This window comes from Lycium barbarum, chromosome 12, assembly GCF_019175385.1.
Source record: "Lycium barbarum isolate Lr01 chromosome 12, ASM1917538v2, whole genome shotgun sequence".
Classification (NCBI taxonomy): domain Eukaryota; kingdom Viridiplantae; phylum Streptophyta; class Magnoliopsida; order Solanales; family Solanaceae; genus Lycium; species Lycium barbarum.
The window spans coordinates 55,731,690-55,740,228 of record NC_083348.1 but is presented as its reverse complement, the minus strand read 5'-3'; the positions used below and the strand labels follow the sequence as shown (position 1 = coordinate 55,740,228).

The window sequence follows — 8,539 nt, the reverse complement described above, 5'->3', positions numbered from 1 at the left end:
TGAGGGTTCGTGACTTTTTGACATGCCGTCCCCCAGAGTTTTACGGATCTAAGCCCGAGGAGGACCCCCACGACTTCATTCGGGGAGTGCGGCGCTCATTGGATTTGGTCAGGGCTTCAGAGACCGAGTCCGTTGAGTTAGCCTCACACAGATTACGAGATGTTGCTGCCAATTGGTATGAGTCTTGGGAGCTGTCCAGAGGTGAGGGGGCTTCCCCAGCTACTTGGGATGAGTTTGTGACTGCTTTTCTCCGCCACTTTCTGCCCCCGGAGTTACGGCGGGCACGGGTTGATAAATTTTTACAGTTGCGGCAGAACGGCCGGAGTGTTCGCGAGTATAACCTGGAGTTTGATTCTTTGGCTCGATATGCCCCTGCTATAGTAGTGGATATGGCTGACCGTATGCACCGGTATGTGATAGGATTGGACCGCTACTTGATTGACGGTTGCATGGCGATGGCGTCACAGACAGATATGGATATCGCCCGGTTACAGGCCCATGCCCAGGGTATGGAGGACCGATACAGGGCCGATTATGCTGGTAGAGATCAATCGGGCAGAGATCGTGATAGGAGACCGCCCAAGCGGGCCAGGTCAGCTGGGTATTCTGGTGAGTTTCGAGGCGGGCAGCCCCAACAACAGCATAATAGCTACCCTTCTCAGCCGGCACGGAGTGAACCTCCACGATTCACTGGTAGGAGGTTTGATAGCACAGGGTATTCAGAAGCTGGTCAAAGCTCCATGACTTCAGGTTTCCAGATGCACAAAGATTCAGGCCAGACGAGGCCATCTATACCACAGTGCCCTCAATGTGGCAGGCGCCATCTGGGGGAATGCCGCCGCATTACTGGTGCTTGTTTCTCTTGCGGCCGTCAAGGCCATACCATGAGGGAGTGTCGATTTGGGGGTGGTGCAGATGGTGCAGCTCAGCCTACGGGGTCAGTTGCTGGTTCTTCTTCTTCAGTTGCCATGCGTCCTATGGGACAAGGTATTCCGACACCAGCAGGCCGTGGCAGAGGCCGTGGAGGGGCTTCTAGTTCTGGCGGTCCTTCAAACCGCTTATATGCTTTAGCTAGCAGACAGGATCAGGAAGCGTCGCCGAATGTTGTTACAGGTATATTATCGATTTCCTCCCAAGATGTATATGCATTGATAGATCCAAGCTCCACACTGTCATATATTTTTCCCTTTGTTGTTAAAAAAAAAAAATAGGGATAAATTATGTCGAGTTTATAGTAAAAAGGAGTAGTAGTATGATTAAGATGAGAATACAGAGGAAAATGAATTGTGACGGATGCAAATGTATTGGTAAGACAGGCTGTGAGGTTGTGAAGGATAAGATTGACTAGGAAGGGTGAAAGGTTAAGTATGCTTAGGCAACACTAATGTAACATTCGAGGACGAATGTTCTAAAGGGGGGAAGAATGTTACATCCTATATTTTCATACATTGGGACGTTTTAAACTAAAAGTGACAAGTTAAAGACAAGACTATCTTAAGATACGAAGTAGAAATTTTAACTTCCGGTTTCGTTTCGAATCACAATTTGTCTACAATTTTCGTTTGGCATGGAAGTGTTAATGGAAAATTGGGATTAAACTAATCACACTTGGATTAATAAGTGGGATTGGGAAGACAAAACAAAAAAAAAAAAACAGCCCACTTTTAGGCCATGCTTGGCCGTGCATTTCAATGCCTTGGTCAAGGAATCTTGACCCAAAATTAGTGTGATCCACATGTCCAAGGCATGGAGGGGACAAAGAGACAAAAAAAATCTGTCCACTCCACACTTTCACAACTCATTACAACATTCCAAAGTGTAGAACACTTAGAGAGAGAAAGAGAGACTCACGGCTAGAGCTAGCCGAAAATGGTGAAGAAAAATTGATCCAAAAATTTTAGTTTCTCAAGCAATTTAACTCCATTGAAGGTATATTAACGTGTAGCATCCATTGATATAGCAAGAACAAGTGTTAAAAAAAAAATCCAAGAAGTGAAAGTGAAGGCTAGCCGATTGAAGTGTAGTTACAAGGTAAGAGTTGATAATTTTTTTCATGTGTTGTATGACGACTTGAATGTATAGTTCATGCATGTTGTTGTTGGATTGTTGTTGTAGTTGAAGTAAAGAGTTAGCCGTGAGTGAGGTGAAGTCATGATTGATTTCATTTTGCATGTATTGTTGATGAATTGAATATGTATCAACATAGGCAAATGAACAAAGATTTGTAGAAGTTTGGTTGTGATGTTGTATGTTGGATATGGGACTGTTTTTTTTTCTTGAAATGAAAATGAGCCGTGAGTTGAAGGTTCTAATGAAGTCATGCTTTATCTTCTTGAACATGTATTGGAAATGGATTGAATGTATTGTAGTTGGATAAACGGATGAAGATCACGAAATTGTGGGAAGGGTGTTGTAGCCGTGTAAAAAGGGACTGTTTTAGGGGAGATTTAGGGACTGTTTTGTGTCACATTTGGATTGTTGTTGTTATGGACATTGTGGTGCATTGTATGCATGTTGAATATGTGAATTGAGGTGTTAAAGAAATGAATTATGATGAAGTGTATAGGCAGTCCAAAACTGTGGACAGTTTTGATGTTAGAAGTGAATTTGTGTGTGTTGAATGTTGATTCTTGTTGCAAACGTTTAGTGAAAGTAAAGTGCATTGATTCAAGCTGAAACTGAAATGATGGTGGGCTGTTATAAGAATGGAAATGATGCTAAAACAGTTCCAAAAATCATGAAAGTAATGTCATTAAACGTGTTGTTGTTGTTGCAAGTTAAAACTGGAAAATTGCTAAGTGAGAATGGAAATGCTATGTGTGTTGTTTAGCCATGTGTATGAAACAGTTTTGAATGGTGTATGGACTGCCCAAGTTCCCTAAGTCATGTTTAAACAAGTCTTGATTAATATATGAAAGAACGATTAGCAATGTTAGCTTGTAACGCTAGTTGGTTTGAATGCGAACGAAACGTCGTTTAATTGTTAGAAAGGAATTGTGAGTGTCACAATACGTATTGAATGCCCTTGTAGACTAATTGTAGTTCTTCACATCTTGATATAGGATAAGTGTTTTTGGGCAGCAAGTACAAGTTAGAATACAACTAAACGCAAAAGGTATGTAAAGCCTATTCCTTCTTCTTTTGGCATGTCCTAGACGTAAGTGTGAAACGATATGAACCTTGGGGTAGATTCTATTCTCTAGTTTCATGTATGACTTATGATTCTATATTTCATTAAGGTTATTGTCATGTGCCTACAATATGATTGACTAATGAATAATGCATGAAAGTTCCTATACTTAAAGAATTACACAACTAGAGACATACTTGACTTTCAAAAGCTATACCATGTTGAAGCGATATACGTACATGAAATCTGAAACGTTTCTTGTAATAGTTTGTATGAGACTTAAGATGAACTGAATATGAATATTATTTTTACACTTTAGAGCTGGTTAGTTGCTTATCCACTGAGTCTCAAAAAGATGAATTGCATATATGTGGTTGCTATTTATTCTGCTCGTGCTTACCGCTATATCCTTCACTGAGTCCCGGGCCAGGACACGTTCTCGTGCGCATATTTACTATATTAATCACCGAGTCCCTCACTAGAGGGCCGGGACACGTTATATATCTATGTATATGATGATATGATGACATGATGATATGGAGATGGTGGCCAGGAGGGCATATTCCCTATTACCGAGTCCCTTATTAAAGGGCCGGGACACGTCTATGTTTATGTTTATGATGCTATGATTTTAATTACCGAGTCCCTCATTAAAGGGCCGGGACACGTTATATATGTTATATACAGAATGATTTTGCAACTTTGATTACAAAACTCTATAACGATATTGATATGAGAATGATACAGATAAAATATGTCCAAAGGCAAGTTTTATGAATTTCTGATTGCTGCATTGGGTCCTACATACTTTGTCTCCTTATGAGTCTATTACTACATTTCATGCTTTACATGCTCAGTACATATTCCGTACTGACCCCCTTTCTTCGGGGGGCTGCGTTCATGCCCGCAGGTACAGACGCTCGTTTCGGAGATCCGCCAGCTTAGGACACTATTTCAGCTATTTTGGACTGCTCCTTTGTTCCGGAGCTAGCTTGTGGTATAACTCCCTTATGTTGTATTCGTAGGTGTTTATTTGGGTATGGCGGGGCCCTGTCCCGCCACATAATACGGTCATTACTCTTAGAGGTCTGTGGACATCGGTGTGGGTCTGTTTGTAGTTGTTGATGCGTTTTATGTCTATGACTTATGTTTGGGGCGTACCCATTCGTAATGGCAGCCTTGTCGGCTCGCACATGTATATGTTGTTCTGTTGGCCCTGTGTGGCCTTTGTTGGAATTTGCTGTGTACAGGGTTATTTTGGATAAGTCCGAAAAACAAAGGAAACTCTGCCGAAATTTTCTTTGAAAATCTTATAAATTTGAAACACCGCCTTGTCGGCTTCTGTTATATACCTGGATGTGTTTGATATAATCTAAGGCAGCGTTTGATATTTGTGTCAGTATAAGTCATCTGTTTGCCGCCCGGATTTGTGATTGTGTTCGGGTGCCCAATTCGGGCACTTGTCACGGCCCACGGGGTTGGGTCGTGACAATAGATAGGAGGCTATGGAGGACTTAGATTAGGGTAGAAGGCTAGTAAGTAATCCCACGTATCCCTTCGTACTAGTAGTCGTAGTTTTGATCTTCATTTTATTATCCTTTGATTCTTGCAACTATATGTTGTTTCTTGTACTTCAATTATCGTATTTATCTGTGGTAGCTATTGCTTTTTTTTTTCTCAGACTGCTTTATCATGGATTTTTTGCTTTCATTAGTTTCATTTTCATATTGCTTTGAACTATTTGTACTTATCTGACCTTTTCTCGTCATCTTTTCTCTTGAGTCGAGGGTATTTCGGAAACAACCTCTCTATATTCCGAGATGAGGCTAAGGTCTGGATACATTTTACCCTCCCCAGACACATACTGTGGGATTTCACTGGGTATGTTGTTGTTGAAAAACCATTGGAATTGTCTGAAAATAGACATACATAGTTCTTGGAGGCGAACAAACATTGAACAATAGGGAGAAAAACTTCAAATGAAGGGCTAAATCATTGAAAAGGTAGAGCAGCCACTGAGACCTAAATCGTGCTGATAGTAAATAAATAAATAAACGTTCATATCTGGCTGCTTAAAGTTCTCACACTGGCTACTTCATTTCTCGTTAAATAAGTGAAAGAATTTATGAGGAAATAAAAAGTGGAAGTGGATTTCGTATATTATTTTGTCTATCATAGATGCATCTACGAGATGACCAAAACGGTAAAGAAAGGAGGACTATTCCTTAATAATCAGAAAGAATATGGTTTGCTCTTCCTATTGTTATGTTATTCTGCTGATCATTAAGGAATGTTTTTTGCATGTTAGAAGATTCTTTGTTTCAAAAAGTTCCTCAAGGCATTTCTCCATCCAAGAAAGTTTTTGCAAAACTTTAATCAACCATGCTTAATCCCATTCATTTCTATCAACTCCACTATTTGAATCTACTCAATCAAGAGAAAAATGAAATTGTTTTTCAGTTTTTCTAAAATTTTAGAATTGGTGCTCATGTTCCCCCTTCATTTCTATCAACTCCACTATTTGAATCTACTCAATCAAGAGAAAAATGAAATTGTTTTTCAGTTTTTCTAAAATTTTAGAATTGGTGCTCATGTTCAACAGTTTCAAGGCCCAGTCATTTGCCCACTATTTCATCGGGAAGTGCATTTGCCCAGCCTCTGTGTTTCCTCAATGTAATTCGAGAAAGAGCTACTAACTTGGGCTCGCGGCTCCCCCCCAAGAAAGCCCATGCCAAAACCGCCTATCATCATATAGAGCCTGTTTGGCTTAGCTTATAAGTTGCTGAAAACAGCTTATTCAACTTTTTTGAGTGTTTGACTGACCAGCTTATAAGTCATTTTGTGCTTAAAATAAGCCTAAAAAAAAATAAGTTTTCCTGTTTCACTTAGCTTAAAAAAACAGCTTATAAGCTGTTTCTTTTAAGCCCATCCAAACAGGCTCATAATAATGTGGAACTTTGTCCCACATCGGCTACAAGTGAAGAAGCAAGTAGAAGGAGCCAGTATAAAACCAGCTCCTGCGCTAAAGATGAAACTCACGCAGCCACGCAATGAGCACAAAGCGAACTATTAGTTCGCTTTTTACTAAAGAATACCGTATGCGCGTCGCAAATAGTGGCATACGCTTATTTTTGGAGGGGTTCTCTTATCTGAGAACCCTAACAATTCTAGTTTAAAATTTTCTTAGTAGGTGTTTGGACATGCGATTTCATCTCATGAGATGAAATCAGATGAAATCAGTGTTTGGACATGAGATTTCATTTCTGATTTCATCTCAGGAGATGAAATACGAAATCATGATTTCAAAAAATATACATGTAAAATTTGATCCAGACGTTTATATTTTGTAAAAAAAGACCCAGATATATTTACCAATCATGTTTATCAACCATAAATTCGTAGATATATTGTTCGTATCATGTGGGAGGAATATATTAAAGAGTAGTTACATTACTATTCATGTTAAATTTTCCTTTCTATTGAACTAAAGTTTGATCAATTGATGTTGTATTTTTTAGAAAAGCCTTCTAGTAGCGTATTAATTTTATTATGAACTATAATTTACTCATTTGGTAAGATTGTATAAGAATTTGAATTTTTTTTATCGTTTTCACAACTTGTGGGGTTTTTATGTTTATAAAAAATACTGCAACTTAAAAAATCCAAATTGTATGTCCAAACATGATTTCATCTTGTGATTTCATCTCATGAGATGAAATCATGTCCAAACGGCTCCTTAGTTTGATTCAAGTTTGCTGGGATCTGTACAAAGCTTTTTCTTTTCTTCAGTATAATATAAAAGATTCATATTTCACAGAATTTCAAGGAATGCTCTTAAATTTGTGCAAGCGGTAAACTAGTGAATTCCCATAATTAGTGCCTGGTGTAGTGTTGTGGGTAAGAAGAGGTAGTATGTTTGTCTGAGTGGTTCAATTTTTTCCCAAATCACTTAATTGAAGTGAACAAAATATGTTTCCTTTACTGATCAGATATTGATAAATACGTTGTTATGATCCCGGCGCATTTACGATTACTACTTAATTTTCCAAGTTTCTCTTTTTAATTCTAAATTTAATTCGTTCTTCACCTTGCTAATATAGCAAGTCGCTAATTGATGTTTAAGACTAGAACGGTTCATATGTAATAACAGTAGCTTCCTTTTTATTCAACGATAGTTAAGAAACTAAACTGATCAATGAGCGCTTGATACGCGAACACTAAAGAGCGAACCGGGGTTAAATAGAATGAAATGAACTGGCTAAACCCAACATACGTTTTCACAAAGTTTAACCACGCGATATCTCAATGAACGTATTGGAATTGGATACGAGAGCCAAACATGGATGTTCTTATTTGGACATCTTGTTTGGGCTACTGAATTTATGTTCTTAACTTCTTGGCGTGGATATTGACAGGAATTGATTGAAAGTTTTAGTATGGGCTCATGAATGCAAAATGACACAGAATTTTGAAGACTAATCTGATGAAACTGTCGGTCCACCTAATTAATTGGCTTTCTATGAAAATAATTAAATAGCACTAGACAAAACTCAATATCTTCTGGACTATCTAAAAGCAGGTTGCTCAACTTATTTTGATCTACGCAAATTGTGTCCTGACTTGTTTATTGCTTATTTCTTCTTAACATGTTGATTTTGTTTTACTCCGCTTATTTTGGCCCATAATTGTGCCACTCGTCCAGTTTTCCCCAATTAGACAAGTAGGTTTTGAGCTCTTACTTGTTGCGTAACTCATCGTGGCCCAAAAAAGATGAAAAGCTCCTCCACCTATGCATTAATAACGAAATAATCTTGAAAATTTCAAAGCTGTAGAAGCCTGTTTTAAATATTTGAAGAAAGAAAATCTAAAGAAAAAGATTTTTATTAGGACATAGTAGCTTTTAATTCCATTCGTCGTGATTAAACTGAAGAAGAAAGAGGGACTTTTATTGCTCCATATCTGGCTACACTTTGCGGGAGATAACGAAAACGTAAGTGTGATTTCATCAAATATCTCCTTTTCCCCCCTTAACCATTGAAGCAATATTTAGATTTGATGCAAGATGCCCCAACCCGCTGCAATTGTATGAGACCAACAAAAATTGAAAGTTACATTCTGAGATCCAAGTCTTAAAGTAAAAGAAATTTAACTTTGATGCATATCAATGAAAAAGTTTAATACCCTTTATTCAGAAGCCATCACTTGACAGAAATATGTCTCAGTGAATTTACACGGCAATCGGCTCTTGCTATTTGCTTTTTTTTTCTTTGTTTAATATTTTGTGTTCTTAACCTGTTATGTTTTTACTTTTGTTAGTTTAAAGGACTAAAATAACACAATTAGGTTAACTAAAGGTTTAATGTGCATAGTCTTGTAACACAGGGACCAAAACTATAATATTGCTATAAC

General features: G+C 38.2%; 1 long non-coding RNA gene and 1 other non-coding gene across 3 annotated transcripts; both read left to right on the top strand.

The window, feature by feature from the left end:
* The first annotated feature begins 774 nt into the window (after positions 1-774).
* On the top strand, positions 775-4,477 carry LOC132624100 (uncharacterized). Of its 2 annotated transcripts, none has more exons than XR_009576525.1 (2): positions 775-1,113; positions 4,041-4,477. It is a non-coding gene; the product is annotated as an uncharacterized LOC132624100 (long non-coding RNA). The 2 variants fall into 2 exon arrangements; XR_009576526.1 differs by lacking the exon at positions 775-1,113 and adding an exon at positions 2,083-3,115.
* A 1,694-nt stretch (positions 4,478-6,171) lies between these two features.
* LOC132625281 (U5 spliceosomal RNA) lies at positions 6,172-6,288 on the top strand. Its single transcript, XR_009576723.1, has one exon. It is a non-coding gene; the product is annotated as a U5 spliceosomal RNA (small nuclear RNA).
* The last annotated feature ends 2,251 nt before the right edge of the window (positions 6,289-8,539 follow it).